This window comes from Choloepus didactylus, chromosome 1 (genome assembly GCF_015220235.1).
Source record: "Choloepus didactylus isolate mChoDid1 chromosome 1, mChoDid1.pri, whole genome shotgun sequence".
Taxonomy (NCBI): domain Eukaryota; kingdom Metazoa; phylum Chordata; class Mammalia; order Pilosa; family Megalonychidae; genus Choloepus; species Choloepus didactylus.
The window spans coordinates 195,522,021-195,544,810 of NC_051307.1; positions in this window are offsets into that span (position 1 = coordinate 195,522,021).

Sequence of the window (22,790 nt, forward strand, 5' to 3'; positions counted from 1 at the left end):
AACAAGGGAGTAAGAAAAAGACAACTAACCTAAGATAACTGCTTAACTTCCAACATGTTCCTACTTTACCCCAAGAAAGTTACCTAATATAGCAACCTTTCTGTGAACTTGTTCCTACTATATCCATCAGAAATTAACAGACCATAGTCATTTCTGGGCATCCCCAGAACGTTAAAAAGCTTATCTGTTCTTCTTGGATTATTGTTCCCCCTTCCTTAATTACTCTCTACTGCTAGTTCCCCTACATTCTACATTACAAACCATTTGTTTTACATTTTTCAAAGTTCACATTAGTGGTAGCATATAATATTTCTCTCTTTGTGCCTGGCTTATTTCACTCAGCATTATGTCTTCAAGGTTCATCCATGTTGTCATATGTTTCACGAGATCGTTCCTTCTTACTGACGCGTAGTATTCCATCGTGTGTATATACCACATTTTATTTATCCACTCATCTGTTGAAGGACATTTGGGTTGTTTCCATCTCTTGGCAATTGTGAATAATGCTGCTATGAACATTGGCGTGCAGATATCTGTTCGTGTCACTGCTTTCCGATCTTCCGGGTATATACCGAGAAGTGGAATTGCTGGATCGAATGGTAACTCTATATCTACTTTTCTAAGGAACTGCCAGACTGACTTCCAGAGTGGCTGAACCATTATACAGTCCCACCAACAATGAATAAGAGTTCCAATTTCTCCACATCCCCTCCAGCATTTGTAGTTTCCTGTTTGTTTAATGGCAGCCATTCTAACCGGTGTTAGATGGTATCTCATTGTGGTTTTAATTTGCATCTCTCTAATAGCTAGTGAAGCTGAACATTTTTTCATGTGTTTCTTGGCCATTTGTATTTCCTCTTCAGAGAACTGTCTTTTCATATCTTTTGCCCATTTTATAATTGGGCTGTCTGTACTATTGTCATTGAGTTGTAGGATTTCTTTGTATATGCAAGATATCAGTCTTTTGTCAGATACATGGTTTCCAAGAATTTTTTCCCATTGAGTTGGCTGCCTCTTTACCTTTTTGAGAAATTCCTTTGAGGTGCAGAAACTTCTAAGCTTGAGGAGTTCCCATTTATCTATTTTCTCTTTTGTTGCTTGTGCTTTTGGTGTAAATAATCTCAAAACTCTCTTTCAAGCACTTTTCCCACGTGTAGACATCTTTGTGATCTGAATTCTTTCTGGCAAGAGAAAGTGGATGTATCCCCATTCTGGACCATAAGGACCCATTTAATGGGTCTAGAGCCTGGGAAGGTGGGTTCGATGGGTGTCTGGATCCATCTGCCAGCATAGCACCTGAGGAAGAGGGGGTGTCCTACAAATGTGCACTCAAAGGGCTAACTGAGGAGATGCCTCCAGGAAGGTGGCAGAGATGGAGGGGTCCAGAGCCAGAGCCAAGGGTCAGGAGCTGGAAGGTACCTGGCTCGCACAGGTCATGGGCTGTGGCTCTGGGTTAAGAGAGGAAGGAAACAAACGTGTGAACAAGGTTTGGCCCCGAGGAAGAGTGAAATGACAGATGACTGGGTAGAGCAGTTCCCTACAAGCCAAGTCCCCAACAGTGTTCCTTTTACACATTTGTTTGAGCAGGGATAAGCAAGGCATGCTGAAGAGCCAAATGCAACCCTGCAACCCTGAATGTGGACACTAGCATAGACCAAGGGCCCTTCTGCCTCACACCAGCTGGAGATGAGACAAGTGTCTGTGTTGGGGTGAATCTGTTTAATTGGAACCAGATGATCTGCTGAAACTATAACATAGGTCTCTCCTCTTCCTTCTGAAAAGAAACACAAATGTAAAGAAAAAATACCTGGTGTGGAATTATGCATATAATGGTGAAACCAGCACAGGTGTCTCTCTTACTCACATCCTGCCTTGTAAGAGGTCACCGGACCTATCAAAAGTCCAGGGTTGAACCCCAGTCTAATCATGCTAGAAACATGAGATGCATCCCAATAGAGGGACGTCCTACAGAACACCTGGACAGCACTCTTGAAAACAGTCAAGGTCATCAGAAACAAGGAAATTCTGAGAAACTGCTATAGCCAAGAGGGCCCCAAGGAGACATAATGACTAAATGTAATGTGGTATCCTGGAAAGAATCCTGGAACAGAAAGAAGACACTAGGTAAAAACTACAGAACTCCAAATAAACTATGGGCTTTACTTAATAATAATGTATCAGTACTGGTTTATTAATTATCACAAATGTTCCATACGCATGTAAAATGTTAATAATATAGGAAAGTGGGTGCAAGGTATATGAAACTGGGTGCAGGAACCCTTTGTACTATTTTCTCAATCTTTCTGCAAATCTAAAACAGTTCTAAAAATAACATCTATTAAAAAAAAAAAACCCAGGGTTGAGAGCACAGACTCAGAAGCCAGGCCACCTGGGGTCCATTCCCAGCTCCTTCTCTCACTGCCACTGTATGCAAGTCACTTAACCCTTCTGTGTCTCCACTTCCTTACCATAAAATGGGAGTAATCACACTAAGAACCTATAATCACTGCGGGCACTAAATGAGTTAAACCTTGTCAAGCACTGGAACAGTGCCTGGCACCGAATTAACACTACATACGTTTATTTAACACACGAATAAAACCAAAGATGCAGGTTCACCTCTAATATTCTGTAAAACAGAAGGGAGTGTACATTAGCTGAGTTTTTGTTTTTCTTTTTTTTTTTTAAAAAAAACAACACACTCAGAACTCAGGTTTGGGTTCCACTATGGCAGAAATCCCCAGGCCCCAGCCTTCCTCTGGGTCAGCCTGGGTTCCCCTCTTCCTGCTCTTTCTCCGTAAAGTTTCCCATTCTCTGCCGCATTCAGATGGCATGACCCAGCCTGGAAACCTCCCTCCCACCGCCATATTAGCAGAGATGGATCCACCACCTCTTCCCGGTCCAACCTCTTTCTTCTTCCCAGGATTGTCCTACTAGGACATCTAGGATTCAGCAATGCCCCCAGATGCCTTCAATTGCACCCTTAGACCTCAGACAGTCCAGCTGCCTCTCCTGCCTGCACTGACACACTTATGCTTGGAATACCTTGGTAAGGAAGGGTTTGTCACCACCCAGCAGGATGCTTGGGAAATGAGCATGTTCCTTATTATTTGGTAAGAGGTCGCCCAAAAGAATACCCTTGAACCTTGGGGTTCAAGTGGTTCAAGTGGCTGAAAGCTTGACATGGGTCATCTTCCTGTGAGCTTCTGAAAAAAGCCTCCACAGCAGAATCACACTCACACATCTGCAGTTTCCTACAGTGCGTCCTTGAATGCCTCAATCTGTTTCCCGTTCCCACTCCTGGCCAAGTTCCTTCTCTGGGGTTGTCATGCAAGAAAAAGCCAAATGTGCAATGACGTGGCCAGGACTAAATACCTAAAGCTACAGGATGAGGGAGAATCTCCCAATACTATTTCCTGGGGGGCTTTCTGCCACTTTCTTCTCGAGAGGCCTATTTCTTGTCAAAAATCCTGAGACGCTGGTGAAGGGGGTTGTTCATATGAGTCTTGTTTTACAGGTGGGGAAATCAAGTCTTTCTGAGAGACTAAAGAGAAAAGAGATTTCAGGCTTGAGACCTGTTTGGAAAAGGGGTTGCAGTTCTAACTATGTGGGGCTGGCACATTTTCTTTGCTTTTCATCATGTTAGTCCTTGGCAATGACCTGCATGGACTGCATGTTCAATAATAACTTGAGCTTTATTAGCACCCAACATTCAAGGGCCTCTGGGGACTTGGCAAAGATCAATATTTACAAATCATCTGCTTGATGCAAATAAACCTTCACGCCTCTGGGGCAGACTTTGAAAAGAACAGGCTGCTGCTGGGGGTATCTGGTAAAGCAGTCACCTGTGTGACTTGTATGGAAATCTCTAGGACCACGGCTCACACACAGGGTTGATATTTAAGATATATAACAGTTAAGATGGCTCAGGTAATGACTAATCAGAAGCGATGTTGGCTTGGTACTCAACCAGAGCCCTGCCCCCACTCCCACCCCAGTTGGCCAGGCATGGCCCCTTTAGTTGCAAGATTAGGGTACGGTCCAAGGGAAGGGATCTAGTTAGTAGGAGTGGTGGGACAGTGCCTATTTACCAAATGGTATGAAATAATTCAGTATCTAACCAGTTATCAACAATGAATTCACACATATTCAATTCCTGGAAAGTACAGATTCCACAGCATGTGACTGAACACACACCAGTCCCTAAGCATGCAAGGAGGTTAACTGTGGCAGGCCAAGAAGCAGATGGGTTTGGGCCCCTCTGAAGGCCTGTTCAAGCCCCCTGGGGTTGGTGATGGAAACAGAGGTGGGTCAGGTAGGGGAAGAACACCTGAGGTGAACGGTGTAGGGAGAACAACAGAGTGGGTGCAAATCATGAGTGACAGCATGAGATGATCAAAGCTTGGAGGGTCTAAAGGGGTTCCCAAGTCCAAAGGACAAGGGTGGAATCAGATCTGAGAGACAGGACAAAGCAGGGCAGATGCTGGGGAGATCCTGGAATACGAGGGTCAGGAAGACCAGAGGATCATGAAGCAAGAGAGTCCAAAACCTAAAAAGCTTCCACCATGTCTGTGCATGGGCAGCTCAGCTGTGGTCATAAACGTAGAGCAGGGAGCTCCTCTGTACTCATCAGCTCTTAGAACCTGCTTCTTGTGAAAAGACTTTGCCAAGGGTTTACAGCTCACACAGCAAGTTCTTTCTGGAAAGGAAGTCCCAGATGCCAAAGCCAATGCATCAGAAGGACCTTTATCATTTGTAGGACTGCTTCCCAGTGGGAAAAGGCATGATGTGGATGATTGGTCTTTTCCATCACAAAGTGCCAAATTCTCTAGAACTTTGGCTGACTGACAACAGAGCAGTTTTTTACATTTCTGCAGTCATTCTAACATTGTCATTTTCAAAGGAGGGCTTTATGGCCACTGGTGGGATGCAAGGGTTCTCTGGATAGAGTGCCAACTGCCCTCCAAACATGTAAGTGCTTTCTTCTGCTCTTCTGTGTGAATGCTGCATAAGCCTTCAACTGTAATTCTTTATGGAGAACTAATCACTCCTCGCTAGTAACCTAATAAGTGAATCAACATGGGTGACTGGATTTGGAATCTGTGAACCAAAATCAGTGTGTGACTAGAATTCTTTAATTCTGTGTTCTAATCCATCATCCACGCAACCCGTGGCAACTCGCAAAGTTCCCGCTGTGCATCAACACTTGTGGCTCACTGGAATGCTCACCCTTGGGAGGATGCCAGTTTTTTGTCTTTCATGAGTTGCTTCTAGTGTTGTCCATGCATTGGCTGCAGACGATCCGATTTTTCCTAAAATGCTTAGGATTCTACATTTGCCATATCAGTATGTGGGCCCTGTAATTTTCTAATAACTAGATTAAAAGATATGCATACTTTGCGGTTCAAATAGGAATCGTTGGTACCACTATTGCAAAGGCAAATATTAAATAATTCCACCAAAAATAACCCACTTGTACAATGACAGTTCCTTATTATAAACAGGTCTCGTCTTTTTATCCACTGACAAGTGGGAAAGAGTAGAATGGTGGACAATGAGGTCTTTTGCCCCACCTAAGTGAGTTGAGGGGGTAAAAAATGCTTGAGGGTTATTGAGATTATTTTTTTAATGTAATGTAATTTTTAAATAGGTCATAAATTCTCAGGATTCAAAAGTCAAAATAATATCAAAAGGTATAATTGAGAAATTTCACCCCTATTTCAGCTTCAGTCTGCCTGAAACCTCCTCCTCACCCCCTGGAAGCCACCACTTTATTAGTTTCCTGCATATCCTTCCAGTGTTTCATTATGCAAATAGAGATATTTATATTTTCCTCTAAAATGGAGGTTTTAAATATTTCAATAATGCACAAAGCTCCCCTGACCCTACATTAGAAGGTAAAGTTAAACAAAAGAAGTGACTCAGAAGTGACCTCGAAGACTGAAATTGCATCTGAAGTCTGTCTTCCTATGACCTTCAGCAGCACTGACCTTTCTTTCTACATTTAGTCCTTCCTACATTTGGTGGAATGGAAAGTTTTCTTTCATCCTTCTGGTTCTACTTTTCTACCCCCTCTGCACCCTCATGTCAACAACCTCCACAGAGGTCTCTGACCAAGGTCCACCTTTTGTTCTACACATCCCGCACCCCAACAAACACCTGTCCGGAGTCCCATCCCGTTGGCACCTGTGGGATGGGGTAAATGGATTCTCATGTACACAGCATTCATGGAGGAGGTGACCGAGTCACTCAAATCAAGACCTCTCCCAATTGGAAACAGTCCTTCAAAATGGGTCTAATGGGGAAATTTGACTCTGGAGGGCATCCCAAATGTGTGATATTCAAGACATATTTCTGGAGTGCTTTTATATTCCAGATGTTATGCTAGGAGTAGGCTGTGGAAGGGTGACAAGGACACAGTTCCTGCCTTAGTGGACTTCACAGCCTCATAAGGAGGGTTAGAACATGTTGTAACAAGATCCATGAGGACGCACAGAGGAAGGGTCCCTAACCAGGGTGGAGAGTTCAGAGAAGGCTTCATGGTGGGGAGGCCTCTTCAAAGCTGAGACAGGGGAGATCAGCAGGACTTGGCCAGGCAGTGAGTGAGGACATTACAGGCAGGCAGAACAGTATGTGCAAAGGCCTCAGAGCGAGCAAACCATGGCTCATTCCTTATCCCCTGCAACTTCCTTTCCATCTGGGACCTTCTGGAGCTAATTCTGGAAAGGAAGAGATGACTTTAATGGAGGGCTAGTAGCAGTAGGAGTTGAGGAAGTGGGTGGAGGTATGGAATCCCTCATACCACGTAAGTGAACATGGGCTTGGGCCAGCTTGGTTGCAAGGCGAGGTGAGGGTGGTACTGGGGAAGAGTCAGGAAATTAAGTGCCTTCTCATCCAAGGACCCCCAGCTTTATGCTAGGCACCACTTCCTACATTGCTTTGGAAATCTCAGAAAAGGCCATAGCAATGGAAGCTTCAAAGGAAAGGTCTCAAAATATCAATGTGTCAGAAGGTAAGTCAATCAGGTTCCCAACAGAAAACAGAAGGCACACTCAAAATAGGATGGCTTGGGAGGGATTATCCACAAATGGGAGGTGCGGGGAAGGGACAAATCAACAGTGCAGAATCTCAGGCCTGACCACCCTTAGGCCCAGAGGGAGGAGAGGAGGGGCCATTTCCAGAGCCTGGCAGGAGAGAGTGTCTTATTGGGCCCCTGGGTCTTGAGAGCTCCTTGAGCTCCAGGAGAGGTGATTGCGCAGGGAGGGAGCCCAGAGGCTGAGTTCCCCAACCTTGCTCTCCTCCCTCCTGCCAGGCCTCCCAGTCACCAAACCCAGCCATACATGAGGGCACAGGGTCTGTGGGTGAGGCTCTGGGCCCAGAGCCACATGGAGCGTGGACCAAAGAAGAAACATGAGGCCACCAAAGCCCTCACTGTGGCCCAGGATAGCAGGAGACCAGGCAAGCTTCCTTTTCTACCTTATGCTTTTCTCTATTCTCTAATAGTCTCAAAATAAGCACATACAAGAAGTGGAGAAAATATTATTTTTAAAGTAAAAAGGCAACCACAACAAGGAATGTGTCCCATGGAGGCGCCACTGGGCAATGTAATGCCTTCGTTAATTAGTGGAAAAGGGAAGTCTCACAGGCCCTCTCTGTCCTGGCCCACAGCATGGGGGGATCTGCCAGCACGGCTAGTCCTTGAACTAAAGGAACACAATCCTGGGTTGACTGAGCAGAAACACAGAGGGGGCCAGAGGCAGGTGTAATATATTTCTCTATTTCCCATCAGATGCCCCCACACCCTCTCTCTGCCTTTTGCCATTTACCACAACCCTCCAGCTCCCTGAACACAGCTAAGCATCTGGATCATGGGTTTAAAATGAAAACAAAGAGAATGCTCTGGATTGTAACTTGGTGAGTTGGAGCTGGGTCAAAGAAGGCCAGAATCTCAGGGCTGGAAGGGACTTTCGCACATTCATGCATCCATTCATCCCAAATGTTTTTGTTCAGCATGTACTTTTCCAGGCAAGATGCAGGAATGGGGGAGTAAAAGCAGACATCACACATGCATTAACACATACAATAGAGAGGACTGTTAAATAAATTGTAATAGGGCCACATATTGAACTACTATGCAGCAATAAAAAGGAATAAGAGCAATTTCTACATACTGATATGGGGTGATCCCCAGGATATATACCAAGTGAAGAAAACAAGGAGGTAGAATAGTGTTTATGCTATGTCACCTTTTGAGTAAGAATCAGGATGGGGGGTGGGATATGAATATATACATACTTAGTTGCTTATTGGTATTGATATTATGAAATTTTTAAAGGCATATTGAAGAATAAAAAAAATAAGTAATCATGTCAGTAGTCCTGGGAACCAAGATTTTCGGTGTAAGAGAATGAAAAGTATAAAATCAAAAAAGTTAACTAAAGATTCCATATTTCCATATGAATTGGAAATAGCATATGAACTCATTTTTTTTTTCCTCTTTAAAAAGTACTTATCTGTAGCACTATCCACTGAAAAGGCCTAGCAGTGATGAGTGCCTGGTGCCTAGACTGTGGTTTCTAAAATACTATTTTCCAATAAGGTGCCACAGTACTTAGAGAAATAACTGATTCCAAGGGTGGGTAGGAAATATACCAGAAGAGCCTGGGTCAGCTCACACCAGAAAGGGAACTTTCTGTAAAACAGCAGAAGACTAATGGGGTCATGTCACAGGGACCCAGGGGTCAGTTTAAAGGGATTTCCACTGGCCAAAGGTGGAACAATTTCAGCAGCAAAAAGAATAATGGAGCAATTGATAAAAACACATAGAATGCATAAAAATCCATGAGTTCAAAATATTCCTTTAAAAAAGGAAAGAAAGGAAAAGAAAAGAAAAGAAAAGCATTGGTCTCTATAAGTGGTTGCTAGGATTTTAACTCACTTCTTCAAAAATTAGTAAATTAAGAGAAACCATCAGCATTTAGTCTATCTTTTCCTATAACTGTATTTTAGGGTAGCCAACTGGTTGCTGTGGGGAAATCTCTTCTTTATAGAAGAATTTCCACTATTAAATGCAGAAGGAATGACAGCATTCCACTTGTGAGCTCTAATGAAATAATGGACTTAGAAAACAATTATCGTTGGGTGCTGAAAACCTTAGGGGAAAAGCTGATGGGGAACTTGGTAATAGGGGGGTCAGGCTGACATCACTAAATACACAGATCAATCACTAAACGTGGTATAACCAGACCCTATGTGCTTCCAGAGGTGAGGGGAGGCAAAATACATGGCATTATCATGACACATTCCAGCCTTAAGAAAAAAAAAAAAGAACCTGAATCTAATCAAGCCTCTAGATCCATTCCAGGTTACAGGAAATCTGGGGGATTGTAGAACAAATTAAATACACCACAAAGAAGCAATCAGCCAAATCCAGAAAGCACCACATTCTGTAAGAGAAATGACCCAGTTTCTTCAACAAGCCATTGGCATGAAAAAAAAGAAAGAAAAAAACAAGGAGTGGGAACTGTTAAAGAATAAAAGAATAAAACTGTTAAAGAATAAAGAATAAAAGAATAAAAAGAAAAAAAAGGTGGTGAAGAGATACGACCACCAAATGCATCACATGAAATGTGTGAGCCTTGTCTGGATCCTGATTTGAAGACACAACCCCATGAGGACATGTTGAAGAGAACTAATCTAATTGAAGAATGATGGTTAACTTTGTGAGGTGGCTAATGGCACAGTGGTTGTATTTTTGCACAGTCCTTTCAGTTACAGAGGCGCACTGATGTAATAATTATGGGTAAACCTCGTGATGTCTGGGACTTACAGGGTCAGGGAGTCAGCGGTGGGTAGAGTTATGATTGTGGCAGCGGAGTGATCGGAGGGCTGGGTGTTCAGTATACTCCTCTGTCTACATTGTATACTTCTGAAAATTTTCATAACAAAACATTTTAAAAATAGGCAGACAATTCTATAACCTCAAATTGTTGTTATGTGCTATGCGGACACTTCCGGCATCCTTCGGGCTTCCCCAGGGTTGCAGCCACAGCTTGGCCAACAGTTCCAAGTGGGCTTTGACCTCCTCAACTCCAGAGTGAGCCCCCGCCCCCGCCCCCGCCTCTCGGACTTGTGGGGGGTGGATGCCCGCTGGGACAACAAGCCCAGGTGCCTAATTTTAAGGGTGCATAGAATGAGCCTGGCGGAGGCAAAGGGCCTCGGAGACGGAGCTGGACCAGGGATTCAGTCTTGATGCCTCCCACAGCCCCGGCAGAGGGCTTTGCCCACATTTGACCTTCCATGTGGATGTTTTGCATGATTAAATAAATGCCTGAGCCAACAGAATAGAGACGACCAGAACACAACACAATTAACAATGGAGGGTTCTAAAAATAGGCCTAATTTGTTTCACAAGATTGATTTTAAGATCTCAAACTATCATTTGAGAAAATGAGTAACTATAAAGGAAAATAATCCTTAATAATCCACAGCACTATACTTCCATGAAGGGGTAAAGCACCCAGCTGACTGTGGCTCAGCTCTGCCTCAGCGTAAGGGACACAAGCCTCCGTGTGCACAGACGTACGTGCAAATAGGTGTGCGCCTTCCATATTGTTACAGACAAAAATAGCTCGTGCCCTTGGGAGAACAATCTGCTTTAGTTCTAAGAATTTGGAAAAATACTTGTAGTCAACAGCAGAGCCCCAGTTTTGAAGATAATTGGCATTTCCCCCCCACCCACAAATATTTTAAATATTTAAATGAGGTAGCCTGCAGGGACAACTCTCCCAGTCCCAAGTCCTTGTGACTGCTGGAATCCATTCTTTCTCCCCTTCTGTCTCCCAGAGCTTTTAGGGAGCTATGATAGAATCCATAGGGTTGTCAAGGTTTAAAAAATAAGCGACCTGCATGGAAGTATTAAAGTTCAAAAAGCATGATGCATACAACCTACTCTCAAATATTCAGAAAATATCCAAATAACCTGATAGACATGTAGGCAGACAGATCGGTAGCTAAGACAGATAAATGGATGCATTGATAGATGTATAGACATACAAACAGGTAGATAACAAATGTGACAAAATGTTAAAACTGGTGAATCTTGTAGATCAGGGTATCTGGGGGAGAGGGAGCTGTTGGAGTTTTTTGTATAGGATAGGATTTATATTATTTTTGCAACTGTTTTGTAAGTTTCCAATTATTTCAAAAAAAAAAAAAAAGGTTTAAAGAAAAGAGGGGAAAAAAAGAAGTGACCTGGCTATCAGGAAAACAAATATGCAAAAGACATTCGTAGCCTCTCTTTGTGTAAACAGCAAGGTAGGAAAGAATTTTTATTAGAAAACTGGCATGAGAGAAGCTAGTTGAGTAATGAAGTTTCCAACTGTGTGGGTAAGCCAGCCAAGACCAGATGTTCAGAGAGCGGGTAATGAGATAGCAGGCATTCTCTATCTGAGAGGTCAGCATTGGCTCCCCTCTAGGTCACAATTAACAGAGAGATGTTTGGCTGGGGACGTGTTCAGAGGGTGATGTGAAATGACAGGATGTTCTGAGACACAGACATCCAAATTCGGTTCTTATCGGCTCCTTTTTAGCAGCCTTTGGTCCTGAGTTCTCTGATGGAGTCGTTGTGGAAGGAAAGCACAATTGCAGTCCTGTCCCAAAAGACTACATGACATTGACATTTCAGAATTTTAAGGAAAAACCTAGTGTCTGGAATAAATTAGACTGCAGGGGATCTGCACATGGTAGGGAGGTGTGTAAGTTATTACAACTTTTTTGTAGGTCAATTTGACTATAATTGTGAAAAAAATCCCTAAAAGTTTGCAAAGCATTTGCCCAGCATCCCACTTCTAGGAATTTACCCTAAGGAAATAATCAAGGATGTGCCCTAAGATCTAGCCACAAGGTCTTGTTTATAACAATAACACTTTAAAAAAAAAAAAAAAAAAAACAAACTACAGCAATGAACTAATCTGTTGTCAAATAATAGGGGATTTTTAAAAATGAAGGTGCAATGGCATATCCTCAGCCATTGAAAACAATATTGCAGATACAGAATTATTGACACAGAAAACATGTCTATGACATATTGCTAAGTGACAAAAAGCTGGTCATAGTCTGATCCCACTTTAGCTTTCAAAATATTTTATATACACATGCATATGCATACATACATACATGCATGTATATATGCATAGAAAAATATATGAAAAACTTACCACAATTATCTACAGGTAATGGAGTAACAGGTAATTTGTCTCTCCTTCTTTTTAATTGTCTCTATTTTCTAAACTGTTTATAATAAACAAGCACTAACTTTTATGTATTTTTTTGTTACAGAATTATCTAACAACAAACAATAATTAAAAGTTTTTTGGAAGGTTCTATGTAATGGCCTAAACGCAGTGGGGTGAAGGTGTAGCCATGGAATAAAGAAGGTCTGTAATGGGAGCCAGCAACCCAGATTCTGTCCTCTTTCAAAGGAGGTATCCTTCTAAGGAAGTCAGCCCAAACTCCTATGGGAACGGACTTGCCCCAGAACCAATAGGAAGCCTTTGTGATCCTCCCCTCAAGGCAGAGCCATCTGCACTCTTTCAGAACTGCCAGGCTGCATCCAGCCATCTCCCAAAGAGGAAACCCTCTGCCAGGGTGTCGGGAATGGAGGAGCAGCCCCAGTCAGGAGCAAGACTCAGGCCACTGGTGTCTTTCTTTAGGTTTCCTCTTCTTAGCTTCTTTCTCATCATCAATAATTTAAACATCAAATTTCCTAATCCCCCAAGGGAGTTATTGGACAATAGGAAAGGAATCCACATAACCATCAAGGAGAATAGTGTCAGCAAAAGGGGGCTTCTTTCTAGCTCTCTTGGTTTTGGATTTTCCCTCTTACCCACAGACCTTCAGCCCTGGGGGGATGCCCCGTGAGCGGTTGGTGCTCCTTTTCCTCAGTGGCCCTCCCAAGGTTGCGATGACCACCCTCCTCTTTCAGCAGCAAGCATGTCCTCAGCTAAAGGGGCCCCCAGGATCAAGCCTACCATGAATAAGTCCAGCCCAGAATGCTCACCAACAAGCCAGCTGCCCAAGCTAGGTTTTCAGGCCTCAAGGGTAAAAGTGCTGTAGTGATGTGTCCAGTTTACCATGCTCTGGGCTCCCAGGCTTCTCCATGGCAGGCTTTGGAGATAGGAGGAAATAGATGTTTAGAAGTGACCATGCCCAGAGTTCAGAGAAAGTGGAGCAAAACAACCACCCCCAGGCCACACTCTACTTACCGTCTCTTAGTGCTACAAAGGAAGGGCCTTTGGGTTCACACTGCGCTCATTATGAAGGCTTTGGAGGCCAATGGTAGTTTCTGGAGTAACATAAACTCGTGAACTTCAGTACCTTTGTGTTTAAGGATTAGATGAGACAATTAGGCCGCAGCATCTATAAGCGTTCTGTGTAGAAGGTCTCAGTATCTGTACCACATAAGAACTCCTTTCAGAGTCCTATCTTCCAACCAACTCCCCACCGACAAAGATTGCTAATTGTCTCCCCCGACATCAGTTCTCCCCTTCTTAGATGGGCAGCACAGCTCCTTGGAATAAAGAGTTTATTTTCCACCTTCTCTTATAGTGAGGCGTGGCTGTGAGAATATGTTCTGGCCAGTGAGATATGTGGCAGTGCCATGGGAAACTTCAGTTATTGGAAGGAGTGGGCCTCTTCACCCCTCCCTCCTCCCCCAGGCCAGCTGTTAGGCTTGACAGCTGAAGCTCGAATAGCCGTATGGTCGTATTGGACCATGAGCTAAGAATGGCAGAAAGCAAGACGGAAGGAGCTGGATCCATGACAACTTCACAAGGCCACCACACCAGCCCCAGACACCCTACCTCTGGATTCTTTTACAGGAGGTAAAACAACTTCTATGTTGTTTAATCCCCTATTGCTTTGAGTTTCCACCCATCTGCAGACAGACTTAATCCTAACTCAGACATCCCTCATCCTGCACTTAAAGCTGATTTTTTTTCCTCACCTCTGTGAAAACAAAGACCAGCAGTTTATCACCCTAATCGTAGTCTGTCACATTTCTGAACTTACCTGACAAATGCCTCCCTCCATTCAAAACATCTCACCTCGCACCTGCTCCCCAAATGTCTCCTTTTTGTTCATAACAAGTCGTCACCCACCACGAAGGATTTCTCAATTCTCAACTGATTCAAGGGACGGGGCTTTCCTATGGGGTGTCCACCACAAGGAGACCTCAGAGTCACCAAATGTATTCAAGCAGCAAGGGAAGATTTTGTTTATAAGAGAGGAAGTCAACACGTGCCTTGGGGAATGTGGGGGGAGACCGCAGCATTTAAATTGCTTTAAACTCGCACCATTTCAGAGACATTTTTAAAGATCCAGAAAGACCTCCACATAAGCTTCTGGAATGATTTTTCTTTGAACAGATTTCTCTCAGTCTTCCATTTCCTGTTTCTCTCTCGTTTATTTTATGATGAGGGGCCCTGATATAATAAAAGAAGCTTGTTTTCTGCTCATTTCTTATTATAAAAATGTCTATCTCTGACAGTGTTTTATGAAAAAAAAAAGTCATTTTCTTGGGTGTGATTCCTTTGCAGTGATTCATTTCCTTACTAGAAGGAATCTCATGGTTTGCTTTGTCTGTTGTTGATGGTGCGTGTTTTGTTTTGTGTAAGTGTGCTCATCTTAGGAGTATCCTCCGATGTGTGGTCCCACCTGAAGGGCTCTGGCCACTACTGTTCACAAAGGGTAGCAGGGAGAGGAGGAGCAGGTTTGCTGATCCACTGAAGAGGGGCATGCTGCAGGTGACGAGGAGGAGGCTGCAGTGTCTAGAGTGCCCCCATTCTCCAGGGGAAAAGGGGGGACTCTTTTCAGGTAACCCTTGATCACTCAAATAGGATGCAGAGCAGCCAACGTGTGCAAGGCGAGCAAGGGTGAGAACGCTGACGAAGAGGGCAGAGACTCGACCTCATAGAGCCAGGCACAGGCAGCACCGGGCAAAGGGAGTGCAGAGAGGAGGGATGGGGTGGAGGGGGTCATTAGGGGTAAGCCTCCTTCCTGGACAGATAGTTGCCATGGAGGTAGGACCCCTGTATGTAGAGTGACACCAACAGGCAAAGCAATGGGACTTTTATCTCAGCTGAAGGCAGGAAGCAGGCTGGCATGCAAGCAATTACTGCCAGTCTCTAACGTACCTGCAATGGAGTGTCTTTCCACTTGTGCTTTAAGCAGCCCCTGTGAAATTGGTGGAGTCCCTGGATAACCGCACCCTCACATTCTAACTCTTAAGTAATCCTGCTTAACATCTCAGGATCCAACAACTGAGCAGTGGGTGAAACAATGTTTCCAGAACCGGATCATGCATCAGAATTACTTGAGAACTGTTAAAATACAAATTCCTGGGCCCCTCGCCCCCTAAGCCTACTAAATGAGATTACCTGGTGGGAGGGGGTAGGTGGGAATGCTGAATTTTAACAAGTTTCCCATGCCACCCATCCGTGAGTGGACTTTGGGGCCATTAGGGTGGGGAGGAGGATTCCAGCTGCCACTGTCGTGTCTATTAGGTACACCCAAAGGAAAACAAGCTTTGTTTAGACCCTGGGTCACATCTGCCAAGATCTCCATGGGTGGTAGACGCTTCTTGTAAGAAAATGAAGGTGCAGGGAGAGCCACCTCTGCAGCCTCATGGAGAAATAGAATAATGGTTCTCATTGCTAGGATTTACTGTTGCTTAATAGCCTGGTTGTCCTTGTTATCCTTTCCAAGGCTGGGCAGAGACACTTTCTACCTGAGCTTTTTATAGGCATCCTTCCTCAGCGAGCATCTGATTGGCCCTGTTTGTTGCTGCCCCTTATGGAGGGCTCCTTTTTTGGCAGCGTCTTGGGTCAAGCCTTCTCACAGGTGGTTGGGCTGCCTTATATCTGGCCTGCCGGAGCCCGCCGGAGCCCTCCCTTCAACAGAGATCCCCGGTCCAGTGGGCTGTGGCCAGGGTGACAAGGTCACTGTGCATAGAGGGTGTCAGCTCTGAGCAGGAAGGAATACGGTGCCTTTCTCTCCAGAACACGCCACTTGCAGGAATGTCTGTAAGCATCTCATGGATCCCTCAGGAGAGATGCTAATTGCCAAGGAGTGCTGTACATACAGCCTTCCTCCTTTAAGCACCGAAATGTATTTTTTTAAATAAGGATCTTTTCTTGTTTGTTGGTTTATTTTATTTTGTAGTTTGGTATAAAGTCATTCATATTGAGCTTAGAATGTTTGGAAACTATAGAAAAATTAAAGGAGGGAGGAAAAGTCACTCTTTATCCCATTTCCCAGAGTCTGCCATTTTAGTGAATTTCTTTACCTTTTTTTTCTCTGCACAGTTTTTTGTTTACTCACCTATCATTATATCATAAGTATTTTCCCATGCTATTTTAAACTCATAAACATATTTTAGCAGGTACATGGATCTACTATAGTTTACTGTTTCCCTACTTACTGTTTAAACATTTTTTATTGCTTCCAATTTTTCTTTATTGAAACCAATATTCCAGTGGCAATCTCTGGGCAGAGTCCTTTACAAATTGCTTCCGTGTGGCAGAACTCAAGAAATGAAATTATCGAGCCAAGGCCATGAACATATGAAGGCCTTTGGTATTTAGCCCACCTAATTTACTAAAAGATTGGTATCAAATAGCATACCCACAAGCAAGGTAAAAAAGTGGACACAATTAAATAGACTTTGCCCCAGGTGACACTTGGCAATGCCTGGAGACATTTTCACTTGTCACAACTCAGGGGACATTTCTCTCATCTAGAGGGTAGAGGCCAGGGATGCTGCTAAACATCCCACAATGCATAGGACAGATCCCCTCAACAAAGAATTACCTGACCCCAAATGTCAATAGTGCCAGTGTTGAGGAACCCTTACTCTAACCATCACTTGGCTCACAATCTTCTCAGAAAGAAGACTAAGGACACTATCAGTCCAATTTCAGGGTCCCACTGTCAGCTGCTATTGCTCTGTCAGTGCCACATGATGTCAATGTTGAAAAATGGTCTAATACCAGCCCAATGTGTCTTTTTTCCAGGACTGGCACTATGCTCCAGAATCAGATGTCCTCTAGGCCAGCCCAGGGCACCACTGAAGCCCCCACTTCCCTTTGGGGTCCTGGGAATTCTTACCAGTTAGCAGCCAGAAACTCGCAGTCCAGACCACTGCAATCCAGCAGAAAGGTTCTAATAAACTTGCACTTCAGAACAGGGGATCTGGATATTCTGATTCCAAGGAATCTTCTGGGATCCTGTGCACATTTACTCACATCTCCATCCTGAACCCACAGTCATCCCTGTGTCACGCACCAAAATCCAAGGGCTTTGAAGATACAATTTGAAAATCACCAATCTCATCCACAGTAGAGACTGCTTGTTCCCCCTGGTATCTGTTCTCCCTGTTATCCGTCATGATAGAGTCTCTAATGTTTCACTAGCCAGTGGCTTCTTAGAATAAATGGCTCATTTCCCAGACCTCTTGCAGCTAGCAGTAGCTTGTAAGTAAAAGTGCTGAGTGTGACTTCTGGTGGTGTCATTTTGGAGAGGCAGCATTTACTTTTTCACTGATGGCAGAAATGTGGACATGATGGCTGGAACTAGAGCAATCAACTTAGACCTTGAGGTGGAAGCCACGTTTGAAGGATGGTAGAGCAACAAGGTAGAAGGAGCCTGGGTCCTTGATGAGCACAGGGCTGCCGTGCCAGCCTTACCCCAATTAACTCCAGGCTTCACTTACATGAAAGAGAAACAACTCTGTATTTACTTTAAGCCACTGTCATTTTGGTCTCTGTTACTCACAGTTGAAACTAATCCTAATTCAGCCATTTTCCAACTCCTTCACTTGAAAGATAAGAAATGGAGGCCCGGCTGGACTATATCAGACTTGGTTCTTAGTGCCTTTTCTGACAGCTGTCTAAGAGTTTGCTGAATAAGATAAAGAATATGTGAATCATTTAAGATAAATGACATATTTGGGGACACTTTATGAAGTTTATAATGCAGAAGAAGACAAAAGACTTGAATTTGGAGGAAAGCAAAGATTTCAGAATATATGAAATAAGATTTGGGACAATGGCAGGAATGGGAAAAGAAAACATCAGCCCTCACTCTTCAGGGTTAGATATTCTGAATCTGGGAGTAGTTAAAACTCTAAAGACACCCTTGATGCTGTAATGATCCATTTTTAGCAATTGGCATGTTTGAATGCAGAGACTGTTTATAGAGCAGCATAATTAGTAGATACTTCATGGACGTGATTGTTGCTGGTTCAATTATTCTTTAATAGATTGGATAGGTCAAGAGACTGCTCTGGAAGGAGAATCAACCTTTCTTTTTTCCCCATCAGGATCAGTGAGCACTCTTAAGTTATTAAAATTATCCCCTTGGTTTCATTTCACCCACAAAGGAAATAATGCAGAGTGTTAAAATATACAGATTCATTTTCCCTAGGTTTGAGGTGAAGAAAAAGATAATCAGTGTCCTGATGAGTTGGAAGAAAGCTGTGTCTGCACATTGCCTAAGCAACCAGTCACTCAGGGCAATTCCAACAAAACACTCGTCTATTCTGGGAAAAATCCATCAGCCTGGTTATTTGACATCCCATGGCCCTCAGTTTGCTCTTCCCTGGTTGAGTAACTGAATTTCTCATTTGCTCCTGCCTGAGTTGGTTTCCTATGGACCTGGCTACAGAGTAAAGCTTTGATTTCAAACAGGAAGCTATCTATCTCTAAAACTCCCTGCTGGGTGCCTTCACCCATGACATCAGAAACTTGTCTGCAGAAAAGAGACTCAATTGCCCAGTGGAGCTTGGAAGGTCAGATGAAATCCAGTCCCTCAGACAAGAAGAAATGATTTGAAAAATGATCATTAATTGGTAGTCTCCTTTTTCTTCTTTCCAGTACCAGGAAAATGGTTTTTCTTAGCTCTGAGATTAACTGTAGTGAAGACCTGGTCTGGATTTGCTTCTTCTCTAAGCAACTAATTCTTGATGGAAAATATGCTCATGCCATGTAGGCTCACCCCACAGAGAAGGAAATGCCTCCATTTCCTCTGCTTCTTTAATTTCAGGCCAGCCTCAGGGAAGCCAAGTCAGTCCAGGCAAACCTCCTTGTCACTTCACAGCAACAGAAGACAGTCTGGCCTGGCCTGTTGCATTACTATCAGAGTGCAACACAGAACTTTGGCAGTTGCCTTTTGAGCAGGTTTCTTTGTTTCTGGAAGGCTGTTGGCATTGCAAAAGAAAAACGCAAGAACTGCACTGCACGATTATCCAATTTACTGAACCTGTGAGTGCCCAACCCTCTGTGCCCTGGGTTTTTTATACTGAGTCACTCTTCTCATCTGTGACTGCCTCCTCCTTGCATACCCTTTAGTCTGGCCAGTTCTAGCTTCCCATGAGCTGACACACCCTGATTCTATCTGTTGGTTTAGCCCCTCATTTTAACCAATGGTGTGCCAGAGCCTCTCCTACTGGCTCAAGAGAGTTGATGATGTATGTTTCTTCCCAAGTCTACATTCAATAACATCACTCTGGTAGCTCGAAATTGGGCCTGGTAGAAGTACTTACACCATGGAAACCAGCAAATGCTACCACTAAGGCTTTCTTCCCCAGAGAGCCAATTGTTAAACATTTACCAGCACATCACTGGATTTAACTTTTTTCAAAAGTTAAATCAAATTAGGATTGATTCTATTTTGATAAATGTTTAAACTCTACCCTCAGCTCTAGATAACAAAAAGCAGAGGACCAATCCTGGGCAAAATTTTGTGCCCTGGGCACCCCTGCACAGTTTTCTTCAGAACACTCTTCTCCCAAATGCATCCATGGCAAGAGTCCTGGGGCCAAATAAATGTGGGAAACACTGCATCCTGAGAGCCCCTCCTGGAATGCACAGTGCACCCTGGCATAGCAAAGGCTCTGAGAAGTCCTGCAGTGAAAAGCCTATTGAATCTTTGTTTAACCCAGAACCATATTTGGCTCTGAAGCCTTCCTTTGGTTAACCCCAATTAATGCCCCAAGGAACTCATGTCCTCCGGAACACACATGGAAACCTTGCTCCATGGAAGAGAACGATTGCTGGGTTCACCTATGGGAAGCTGCATTTTGGCTTCAGCAGGCAGGGGAGGTTACCTCCACTGACTTCCTCATAAGGAAATGATGCATCCCCCAACCAGATGCTCTTCTCCCTAGGACAGAGACACAGACTCTTCCCAGCATATGCTTTGTGCCGGGGTCAGGATACCAGGCACACAGGACTTGACTCTAGCTGATTCACAGCTTTCATTTTGCTGCCAGAGACAAGTTACCACAATGTACACATATTTTTGGTTTTCCTATACAAACCACTTACTGAAGTGGAAAGAACACTGGACTAAGGAATTAAAAAAACCTGATTTTGCGCTTCTCCACACCCACTACTGGAATACCAGCCCCAGATTCAAGCATCACCAAAACTATCAAAGGCGAATGGAAACAGAGCCTTGGCCCCTTCAAAACCCTCCCACAACAGGATGTGGGCTTCACAGATACTCTGGTGTTCCGGTATGCTAATGCTGCCGTTATGCAAAATACCAGAAACGGATTGGCTTTTATAAAGGGGGTTTATTTGGTTATAAAGTTACAGTCTGAAGGCCATGAAAATGTCCAAATGAAGGGGACATAATACATCCAAACCAGCACACCTGGGAATTCCTACAATGGTCTTGGTTGCCTCCTTGCCCCCTCAAATCTTTCTGCCCATTCTCATTTTGTACTTGCCCATCGGCCCGTAAGACACACAGAGATCTGGTGTTTCTAGACCTCCATGTGCGAATTCACAGGCTCTGATATCCCCGACTCCTCTCCTTCTCCCCTTGGCCAGCTGTTGATTCTGAGCTTCTTCCTTCTTCTCTCCTTCCATTGCCTGATGACTTGAAGACAATCACAAAACGGACAGTTTGTGGCACTGGATGCCCCATGGAGCTTTAGACTCTTTCCTTAATGGAATTAATAAAAGCTGTCTGTCTTATCTGTCTGGCAGGGCTGTTGTGAGGATTGAAAGAATGATCTGAGCCTGAAGTTTGCCATAAAGCCCAATTCAAGTTTTCCTTGTTATTATCTACTTTTAATAATAACTTAATTTTTGATGTATACAGTATCTTTAGTGACTCTTTAAATATCCAAGTTTATTATTTGTTTTCTCATTGGAAAGAAAAAGAGGATTAATGCAATATTTTTCTACCCAGACAATTTAAAATAAGGCCAGGGGTAGGACTCAGTGTCTTCAATACATCCCATGAGATGATGTCCCTGTGAAAAGAATGGTCAGGCTTACAAGGACGAGATATTCCTCAACCACATACCTGCTCTTCTCATTAACTATAGATCCAGTTCCTGTTAGTTTGGCAACTGCTGACCCTGAATTTTCATTGGCTTTGCGTTTCTGTTGGCCTTCATCACTTCTTTCCTTCCTTCCTCCCTGGCTTCCCAAACTTTTGTGGTGTTCAAACCTCTGGCTCACGAGACTGCTCTCTTACCTTTTGTCACCAAGCTGTCATGCTCTACTTTTGCAAGTAAATACAATCAAATATTGTTTTAAAGAGCTTCTAGAAATCTCAGGGGAGATTTCTGTTCTCGAATAGTTCTTCCTACTTCCTTACCTACTAATGGAGAACCAGCTCCAGGCTCAAGTGTCAACAAAACTATCGACGGCAAATGGAAGCAGAGCTTTGAACCCTCACCCAAAACCCTCCCACATCAGGATGTAGGCTCAGACATTCCGAACCAATCATATTTCTGGCAGCATCAACAAACTTTTAAACTAACATCATCCTGGGAGAGCTGAAGTAGGGGCAAAAAAAAAAAAAAAAAAAAAACCAGGATAACTACTATTAAAACATTGAAGATGGAAGAGTTACATTTCAGTACCCCCAGGAAACACACACACCCCTTCCCACCCTACTTCCAGGCTTAGTTCTGAGCCAAGTGAATCAGAGCTGTATTGGATTTTCAGCTGAATTGGTTTCCCCATGTGAACATCACAATCCTTTGAGAAACCTCAACAAACAGGAATGATCCCAGGTAGCTTTTCAACCTATTGGCAGATATGGGGCTCACTGAGGTAAGTACAGAGCTTTAACCAAATCTGGAAAACTCTGTCGTCCCCAATATTTGATCATCTGCTTGCCCCTGAGACTTATAATGAGATTTAGATTCCATTCAGCAAAGCTCCACACTTAATCCATTTTGGAATTTCCATTTTTAAAATATCAGCAATCACTAATCCTTGCCTCCTCCTTATAGAAGGTGAGATTTCTATTTCCTCATCAGTTCCCACGTGTGGAAAGGGGTCACTTGTAACATTTTCTGTGTTGATGACCATTCTGTCACCAAATTCTCACTACATTCAAGAGAATGTAGTGAGGTTTTATTCAGAGGGTTCTTAGCCTAGAGTTTCTTTTATTCAGAGGGTTCTTAGCCTAGAGTTTCTTGGTTGGTTTCAGGGGTTAGCCTAAAATAATTTGTATGTGTATGCATTTTTCTAGAAAGAGGGTCCAAGCTGTCATGGGATTTTCAAAGGGTTCTTGACCCCTAAACTGAGAAAAACATTCTGCGTTCATTAGCTGGCATATGCAGAGGTCAGTAATCATCTGTGTGTTGACTTGAGAGTTTATGGGGGGTGGGGGGGGGAGTCTCAGAGGGATAAGACTCCACTTTTCCAGAAGAGTGGCTCATGCGGAATGACCTCTGTGCCTCTACAGCTGAGGTCATGGCCATG